This window comes from Camelus bactrianus, chromosome 3 (assembly GCF_048773025.1).
Source record: "Camelus bactrianus isolate YW-2024 breed Bactrian camel chromosome 3, ASM4877302v1, whole genome shotgun sequence".
Taxonomy (NCBI): Eukaryota; Metazoa; Chordata; class Mammalia; order Artiodactyla; family Camelidae; genus Camelus; species Camelus bactrianus.
The window spans coordinates 76,700,057-76,709,292 of record NC_133541.1 but is presented as its reverse complement, the minus strand read 5'-3'; the positions used below and the strand labels follow the sequence as shown (position 1 = coordinate 76,709,292).

General features: G+C 41.4%; 1 protein-coding gene across 2 annotated transcripts in view; it reads left to right on the top strand.

Moving 5' to 3' along the window:
• Positions 1 to 7,233: 7,233 nt before the first annotated feature.
• PJA2 (praja ring finger ubiquitin ligase 2) overlaps positions 7,234 to 9,236 on the top strand; it is a 51,649-nt gene continuing 49,646 nt past the window's right edge. For both annotated transcript variants that reach the window (XM_010971470.3, XM_045507931.2), the window contains exon 1: positions 7,234 to 7,389. The gene's annotated coding sequence lies outside the window, so the exon portion shown is untranslated. The remainder of the gene's footprint in view (positions 7,390 to 9,236) is intronic.

Below are 9,236 nucleotides of genomic sequence, written 5' to 3'. Positions count from 1 at the left end.
ACCCTAATGCAGGCAGGGTTGGATCCCAAGTTGCTACAGTGGAAGCCTTGAGGATTGGGTCCAAGCTGGCTCTGTTCCCAATAAGAGTGTTCTCTCCTTCTTCTTAACACTGACACCTTTGGCCCAGAGGGGAGCAATTCTGCAGCAAGAGCGTCTAGAGCCAGTGCTCAGTGTGGGTCAGGGTGTGGACTGTGGTGGTCCCAGCCCCAGTCAGAGTCCTGGACTGCTCCTGATCCACTGCCTCAATAGGCACCAGCAATGGCTGCCCTCGCCCTATTCAGATGCCCTTCTGGGTCCAGGCTTGCACCATGCCTCTCAACTTCTCACCCCCCTTGGCTGTGTCAGCCTTTGCTCTAGTGTAGAGCTGCACCACAGAGCAAACACGGCCAGAGCAGGCACTTGGCTCAGGCTGGGCACATACCAGGGTGATCACAGGCTCTTCTTTTCATACTTAAACTGCATTTAGACTTTCTAGGAATGAAGAGAACCAAAGTCTTATCAATCACTGCACCCACTTCTCAAACTAATGATGATGTTCTGAAACCCAGTGGTTCTCAAATCCTAGCCTACATTTGAATCATGTGGAGGACTCATAAAACACAGTGTGTTGTGCCCTACCCACTGGGATTCTGGGATACAGAGTAAGTCTGAGATACAGCTTGAAATTTGCATTTTCAACAAGTTCCTAGCCGATGCTGATGTACTTGTGTAGGTTCTGTAGTTTAAGAACCACAGGTGTAAACTAGAGAATGAATTATGTCATAGGCTGTAGTTGGTAGAGTATTTATATCCTCTTTTTCAACTACCTAGTTCATGTTCCTTTTGCCTTCAACCAGGATTCAGCTGTTCTTTTTCACTATTTGGTGGGGAGTCTTGAAACAAACTTGGAACACTAGGTTGAGGAAGGTTCCACCTCTGCCAGGATGGGTGATTAAATTATGGCATAAAGAAGTACCTCTCAAAAAACAAAACAAAACAAAACAAAAAAAACAAAAAAACCTCTCCCCTGTTCCCTTTCTCTCCTGCCACTAGGTGGACTTTATGTCTTCAGGATATAGACTTCTATTGAGTTACTCCATAACATTTTAGGTTTTATCTGTTACATTATTCAGGGTAGCTTAATTAATACAAGATTTCTTATGACAAAATATTTTAAATACATGCCACTGGCTTAGCAGTTGGTCAGCGGATAATAGAGCAACTGACATCAGATGCTAGAAAAATGGAGATCTATGCTATGCAGTCTCAAAGCATTTGGTTAAAAAACAGCTATCACTGTGGTAATTTGAGAGGCAGATAAGATGCCTGCAGAGTCTGTAACTCCAGGGGAAAAAAAATTGAAAACAGAATATTAGAGGTATCCACTGTTGCTTCTGACTGTTTTTCAAAGTATAAGATGAAAGAGATGAGCTCAGACAAGATATGACGGCATGCAAATAGAAGTACAGAAATCCCAGAAATTTGGGGCTGCAAATGACTGGAAAAGTAGATTTCCACTAGGCTTTAAGCTGTGAGATAAAAGTGAGAAAGTTTTTGATCAACACAGGCCAATTAAGACTAATCTTTATGACAGTATTCATTTTAAGAGTATGGCTTTCCCACCCAAGCCTGATGGCCTCAAGGTAGTCACCATTAAATTGAAAGAGAGAGGCATGGAGGTTAGAAAGCAAAGAATCAAATCAAACTTGAGACTTAAATTTGGAAAGAACTCCAGATACATCTAATGATTCATAAGACTGCATAGAACAAAAAATAGCAGAAGTTTAAGATTTGTAAGGAATTTTATTGATAAAGAACCATGTTTCTAGATTAAAAATGCATTTCCCTATTCAAACTTTAAAACAACCATGTGATAGACTTCTGGGTGCAACCACAATTGATTAACTTCTATCAGACTAACCTTCCCACTGCAAGTAACTATAAAAATGGGGAAAATATACAAAGTGAATATTTGAAGGCACTGAAGAGGTAGCAGTATAGGTAGGACTTGGGATCCTAGGATTCTTGAGACAAGTGAAACCCATGGGGAAGCTCATATTCATCTTGGATTATTTTCATGAGAATACTTACAAAATTGCAACACCAAGGACTAGAGTTCAAGCAGAAATTGGCATTCTTAGTACACAAAGGAGACAAGAGGTCAGACTATAAAGTTGCCAAAATGGCTAAACTCAAGTGAAAAAATTCCCCAAGTGGATGAAACTGCAAAGGAGGAACCTCAAAACCTTCATATAAATTCCCTTTAAGTTGTTGACTGACTCTTACATGATACATGCAAGAAGCAAGACTCTAAGAAACCCAGCAGAAATCAGCGAGACTATAAAGAGCTAAGCAGAGACTTCAGCAGTCATACAGTCTGGGATTTTGCTAAATATCCCAGGTATTTAGTTGAGACCCCCGAAGGGTGACACTCTAAAAGTCAGAACCACCCATAGAAATAAGGACAGCATCCTAGTAGTAAGGACTAACCTGAAATAGATTAGTCCTAACATAGCCTAAAAGCAAGCCTCCATAGGTTCAAGGTGATCTGCTGGTAGATCATGAACATGAATGACTACGCCATGTCCATGCTAAATCAGTAAAAATCTCAGAAACCCTTCACATTCCTTTCTTCCATGCTTCCTCTATTCTCTTGGCTAGATGTTGGTGCTTGGTCTTATAATGAAAGCCATGTATTGATCATGATAGATAAAGCTTGCTGAATGAGAAGCAGAGTTTCCCACGTATCCTTCTGAATGGGCTTTTAAAAATCAATAATCTGTGTTGTGCTACTGAGATTGAGGATTTTATTTATTACAGTATCTAGAGTTACCTTAACTAACATAACCTCTCTGTATTTATCACCTAATTTAAGTACAGTGACATAGGTATGATTTTATTATCTGTTTTCTAGCTAAAAAATCTAAGGCTTAAGAAATTAAATGACCAACTTAAGGTCATTCAGTTCATAAACGCTAAGGTTCAGATTAGATTTTCTATTTCTTCTGTAGTCAGTTTTTGTGGTTTGTGTCTTTCTAAAAATGTGTCCATTTTGTCTAGGTTTTCCAACTGTTTAGCATACAAGTGTTCTCAGTTGTCCCTTATAATAACTATTTCTCTAAGGTTAGTAATAACTCCCATTTTAGTAATTTGAATCTTCTCTCCCTTTATCTTGTTCAGTGTAGCTAAAGATTTCTTAATTTTGTTGATCTTTTTGAAGACCCAACTTTGGGTTTTGTTGAAAACAAGACGTTTTAAAAATACATTGTGGAAACTCTGAAAATCAGATTCTTCCTTCTCCCCAGAGTTTTTTGCTGTTTGTTATTATTGTTTTTTGTTTGTTCAGTGACTTTTCTGAAGTAGTTTTACAGAACTGCTTCTGTAAAGTCTCTTTTCTTTGTGGTGTAAAATAAAATTCATATTTTATGGCAAGACAAGAAATATTCAAACATTAAAAAAAAATGTCTCTGCCCTTTGGCCTCTTCTCTTCTCTTCCCCTACTATGCATCGTGTATCTGCGTTAAGCATGGACCATACCTTCCCCATCAGCAGAAATACCTCCTCAACCATACAGAGCAACATTCTCCTAGCATCAACAAGACAACTCCTTAAAAGATAACATTCCATCTTGATCATGACACTCAGATCTGGATTGTGTATACCATCAACAATACATCATTTAATGTACAGCCCTCTGATCAAAAAACTTAGATAATTGTACTTTAAGTTTTGATGGGCAGAACAGTTCTTGGAGCTTTCTGAGATGCTGTTCTTCGGTTATAATCCTCATTGTGGCTTGAATAAAATTTTCCATTTCTTTCTTAGATTGACTAATCTAAGACAGTAGTGTGTGGCCAAACAAGACTCTGGTTAGCTTAGTGCTCAGCTAATGATTAGAGATTTCCTTAAATACTTGGAATCAACATGTATCCCAGTGTTTGTTGAGGGTGTGTGCGTGTGTGTGTTTTGGGCAGGGCTTCAACATCAAGCCAGGCAGTTCACAATTCTCCCTTAGCCTTCACTTCTTGCTTATGCAAAGCCCCAAGGTCAGCCTTAGGTCAATGTTTAGGACTTTCTCAGGTCTTTCCTACGCTTATGCACTGTTTAGCCCAGCCTTAGGCATATGTGTGGGTTTCTGGACTCTCATAAATTTGTTGGACCTTTTCAAAGTTCCTACAGACATTCTCCAGCTTTTCCTTTTAAGCTTTTTGGTCAACCTGTTGTCTGCCCCAAACTATTTACACTGCCTACACCACAGCAAAGTCAATCAATTCCCTCTCATTGCTTTTGACAAACATTTCTAGGGAACAGGCTTCTCTCTAGAAAAACACTGGTTTAGCTCTGAATGAAATCCAGTCAAGACAGCCTTGAAAGTGAGGTCTTCTAGGGAACCACCATATAGGTCAAATGATGACTGTTGTCTTGGAATTAGGTTTTGAAGACACTCCAGCCTCATTCTGCCTTGTCTGGTATCTGTCAGGCTGCTCCTTTTACCATGATTGTAGGCCAATGTTGTTCAGTGATACAGTAGAGCTGGAGAGGAGGGGATTGGTTTAGAGCAGGCCAAAACATCACAGAGCTTACTGTTCTTGCTGAGATTCAGCTATTTTCTTGAATAAATGCTTCCTGGCTTGCTGCAAGACCTTGGTTGATTTCCAGAGTTCTGAAAAAGATGACTCTGACCATTTTTAGCAGTGCTTATACCCTCATTGTTGCTGATGTCACTCTAAGGCTATAATTCAAGTTCAGGTCCTCTCACTCCTTGACCAGTCCTCCTAATTCATCTGTGGTTCTCAAACTTTGCGTGCATCAGAATCACCTAGAAGACTTGCAGAAGATACAGACTGCTGAGCTCCACACCTCGAGTTTCTAATTCAGGCCTGAGGTTGGACCTAACTGAAAATTTGCATTTTAAGAAAGTTCTTGGGTAGTGCTGATGCTGTTGATATGGGGATCACTCTTTAAGAACTATTGCATTACATCCTGTTGTACCTTCAACTCATTGCCTTAGGGAGTGCTTCCCATCTCTGAAATCAACAATAAAACATGCAAGTCATTAATACATATTATCTCTCTACACATATAATAATACAATACATATGCCAATATGTGTTTAATACTTACTACATGCTAGGTACAATATGTTACACATTTATTAGGTTATTTAGTCTGCAGTACAACAGCTCATGAGTAGGCGCTATTACTTTCCACATATTCAAACTGGAAATTGAGGCCAGAGGGGTAAGCAGAGATTGTCCAGAGGCACTCAGCAGTAAATGCTGGAGACAGTGTGGAAGTATAGTCTATTGATTCTAGAACACATGGGATAAGCCTCCACAAGAGTGTTTCTCAAAGAGTAACATAGATCACTTCTGATGCCTTGGATGACTTTAATTTGGACGTGCGTACATGATTAAAAACAATGACTCACATAGTGAGAGAGTGATTCCTATTTTGGTTCTGTTTGTCTATCTTTTGATTACATCATCACATAAATGCCATTTGCCTGCTTGTTTTTTAACGTGTGTCTAATGGTTGGTAACCTTCTCTTCACAGGGAGTGGGCTTTAGGCTCAGAGATGTTAGTACAAAAAATAGTCTCTAGCACCAGAATTTAAAATCATTGTTCTGTGTTCACTTTTCTTTGTTACTTTCAACTTAGGAGAGGTGATATAGGTTTTCCATTTATAGTACTTTTATAAAACTTCTCTCAAAGAAAATGAAGGCAAAACACATTTAAAGAAAATAATATATAATACTGTGAGTGGTAAACACAGTTATGGTATGAAAGAGACTGAAATTAGGGGAACCCTGCCCCAACAGAAACTCTGCCCCAACAAACAGGTTAGTGTATCCAGTTGAATCAATATGCAACACTCTAAAGGGAGATCAGGGAAATGTGATTAAATTATCAGTTCTCTTCCAGAGGGAGAGACTTGGATGGAGAGTCACCAGTTTTAGAGCAACATATGTAAAGCAGAGAAATACCAAATGGGAAATGGTTTCTTGGTAAGAAATGTACTACAGGAGTGGGCTGAGACTTAGATTTGGTTTCACAAAACGTCTAGCAAATTGTCATAGTCTAAGTTTCTATAGTAAATTTTGGATAATTTGTTTTCATCAACAGCAAAAAAAAAATTAGCCTCGGTTCACTGGCAGGAAATTTTGCAGTTGCCAAGGACAGCACAAGAAGTGGGGCTCTTTAACTCTTGGCGGAGGGGACGCGATAAATATATCTTGGGCATTGAGCCTGTGTTTGGAGGGGTTGAAGAGGGTTGGGGAATAAGATGGGAGGGGAGTGGGAATGTAATCAGAGAAGAGGACATGTGCAAGAAGAAGAAACAATTTAGCATCAGTGCCATGACTAACTAAACTGTTATCTCTGTTTAAATTAAGCAAGGTGTTCAGGGACTACAGCTGTTGTATTTATTTTAGTTGTATGTGATGGGAGCTGTTATTTCTCGGCTTGACAACCCATCAGCCCCAAGATGCACACTGGAAGGCTCTGGTCAGGCCACAGCTATACAGAGGAAAAGCAGGCATCCCCTATACCCCGCCCCCACCCCCAACAGACTCAGAAATGAGGGAGCAGGGGTCTGACTGAAGGGGTGGGAAGGGAGAAGTCATTATATAGTGCGCAGTCAAGGGTGTCAGGGAGGAAGATGTGCCGTTCCTCCGTCTGCTATTTTTTCTAGGCCCCACCATATCTGAACTGAAAAGGACTGAACTTTATGCCAGGAGACCCTAATCTTGTTAGTTACATTTCCAGTCAAATTAGGATTGATTTTAATGCCTCCATCTTTGTTGTTGCTGCTGGAATTTCTGAAAGTCTAGCTGCGCCAGTTCTTTCAGTTCTCCACACCCCGTTCCCTTTCCCTGAGACCCCGCCCTTTTCTCTCAGCCCAAACCACAAAAGGCCGTGCGGTTCCAACCCCAGCACGGTGCCCCGCCCCCTCCCAAACGTCGCAGTGCTGCAGGGAAAGGAGGCAGGGCCAGGAGCGGGTTGGGGACGGAGTGTGGCTCCGTCTTTCCGCTCTTCGGCCAATCGGTGAGGTTCCCCCTAAGAGAAAGGGGGACCAAAGTGTAGAGACATTTCAAGTATTTTTCCCTTCTTCTGCCACGTCCCAACCATTGACGTGAGCCCACTCCTCAGGTTCCGATTGGATACGTGTATTTTTCCCGCAGAGGTCCTTTAAGCCTATTGGTCGACTCTGTTTGGGGGCGGGGATTGAGTTCCCTCCTCCCCCACCAGCGGCGCAAGGGGCGGGGCGCGCCGCCGCCACCTCTGCTTCCGCCGCCGCCACCAGCCGCTGCGCGTTCAGCGGGGGAGGAGTCGGAGGCGGAGAAGAAGGCGGCGGTGGCGGGTGGAGGATCTATCGCTGTTCTCGCTTCGGAGCCGCTGCACAGTTCGGTGAGGGGATTTTTTTTTTCAATCTGGCTTGTTCCGATTTGGGGAATGTGAGGGTCACGGCGAGGAGATTGCTGCCTTCATCTCTTCCATTTCTTAATTTCTGTCCTCGGGAAGGAGCGGGGCCTGTCCCTGGTCCGCTCCGTCGGCCATGGTGGGTGGGGTTGATGGCTGTGAGAGGCCTTCGTTTCCTGGGCCCTGTCCTGCCCGGACCAGGGGCCATGCTCTGGTGCGTGCCCGCCGCTCCCGCTGCCCTCGGCTGTGGCATCGATTGGTGTCGGGGGTCTCCACCGGCCGTTTTTTCTTGCTGCCTCTTCTGCTGTCCTTGGTGTCTTGGCCAAGGACCCCTGTGGCCTTTCTCCCCTCACTCGTTAGTGTATTAGAAGAGTGTTCCCCCATCACCTCCCACCCGTCCTCTGCCCATTTCCAGTCACCCCTTGTAGAGCTGACCCATCTTACGCCACAGGCCTGCAGCCCCGCTCCCCTGAAAAACCTTCCGTTGCCGTCGCCGTACTGACTATTTGCATTTTTCCCGATTGTCACCGAGGCTCGGGCACGCAGACACCATGTACAGACCATAGCAGTCGTTCTTCTCCCGATATTAGCACCATTCCATCAATGCTTCTCCCTGTTAGCGCTGTCAGGTTAGAGCACGCCTCTGGCAGATGCACCTTCAATTTCGGCCTAAGATTACTGCTTGTTAATCATTCTGCGCACATTCAAAATGGTGAGTTTAAAGCTGCTCAGACCAAGTTGAAGAAAAGGGAAGGAGGTAGTCTTTTTGCTGGGACGAGGAATCTATACAGGAGACTTACCTCTCCAGACATTATTATTTTTTTAACATACGCATAGACACTGCTTTGAATCTGCTGGTTCTGGGAAGTTTATGATTTATTTTAAGGCTTAATATATTGTTAGTTTTTATCATGAACTATTTGGTTAAATTTCTTTAAAATGGCAGTCATCTCTGCTGAAGACTATAGATCATTTGCTGATTATGTAAATAAGCATGAAGATAACGTTTAGAATATTTTAAAAACGTTTAAACTGTTTTTTACAATTTTTAGTTGTCTTCTGGAATTTATCATTTTTATATGAAATCACTGTTCTAATTTTTTAATTAATTACAGATACGCAAACTTGATATAAAATTCAACCATACAGAAAAAGGACTATTAAGTAAAATGTGACCATTTTCTTTCATTCCACAACCTCATTACAGTGTCCAGAGTTAGCCGATTACTGTGTGTACATCTTTCCAAATGCGCTTTTAAACACATATGCATACATATAAAGTTGGAGGGGAAAGTTTGAAGGGTATACCAAAGGATTGATACATCACTTTTTTTTCCACTAAATTATGTATCTTGGATATCTTGTTATATGTCTCCCTGATACTTCTTAAAACACTAAATGATGCTTCATTAGTTTGAATGGGCTATAATTTGTTTACACATTCTCTTACTGAAAGACATTTAAATTAGTTTCTTTTTGCTATCACAAAAAATGCTTTATTTGAAGATAAATTTATTGATTAGTTTTTAATTACAAAATTTAAATCTTCTTAAATTTTAAAAATTCAAACTGGAAGAATGTAAGGTAAAAAGTACCACTCCCACTTCCCCTTCTAGTTCTGCCTTCACCCTCAGATTCAACTGCTCAGGAAACTTCCTCTATTTATGATTATTTCTGAAGCATGGATTCCTAGAAATGGAATTACTGGGTTAAAAAGAGTATGCATATTTTAAAATTTTGATAACCATTTGTCCCTCATTATTCTTTTCAAAATTATTCTTGACTCTTATGCATTTCTTCTTCAAATGAACTTTAGACTCAACTTGTCAATTAAA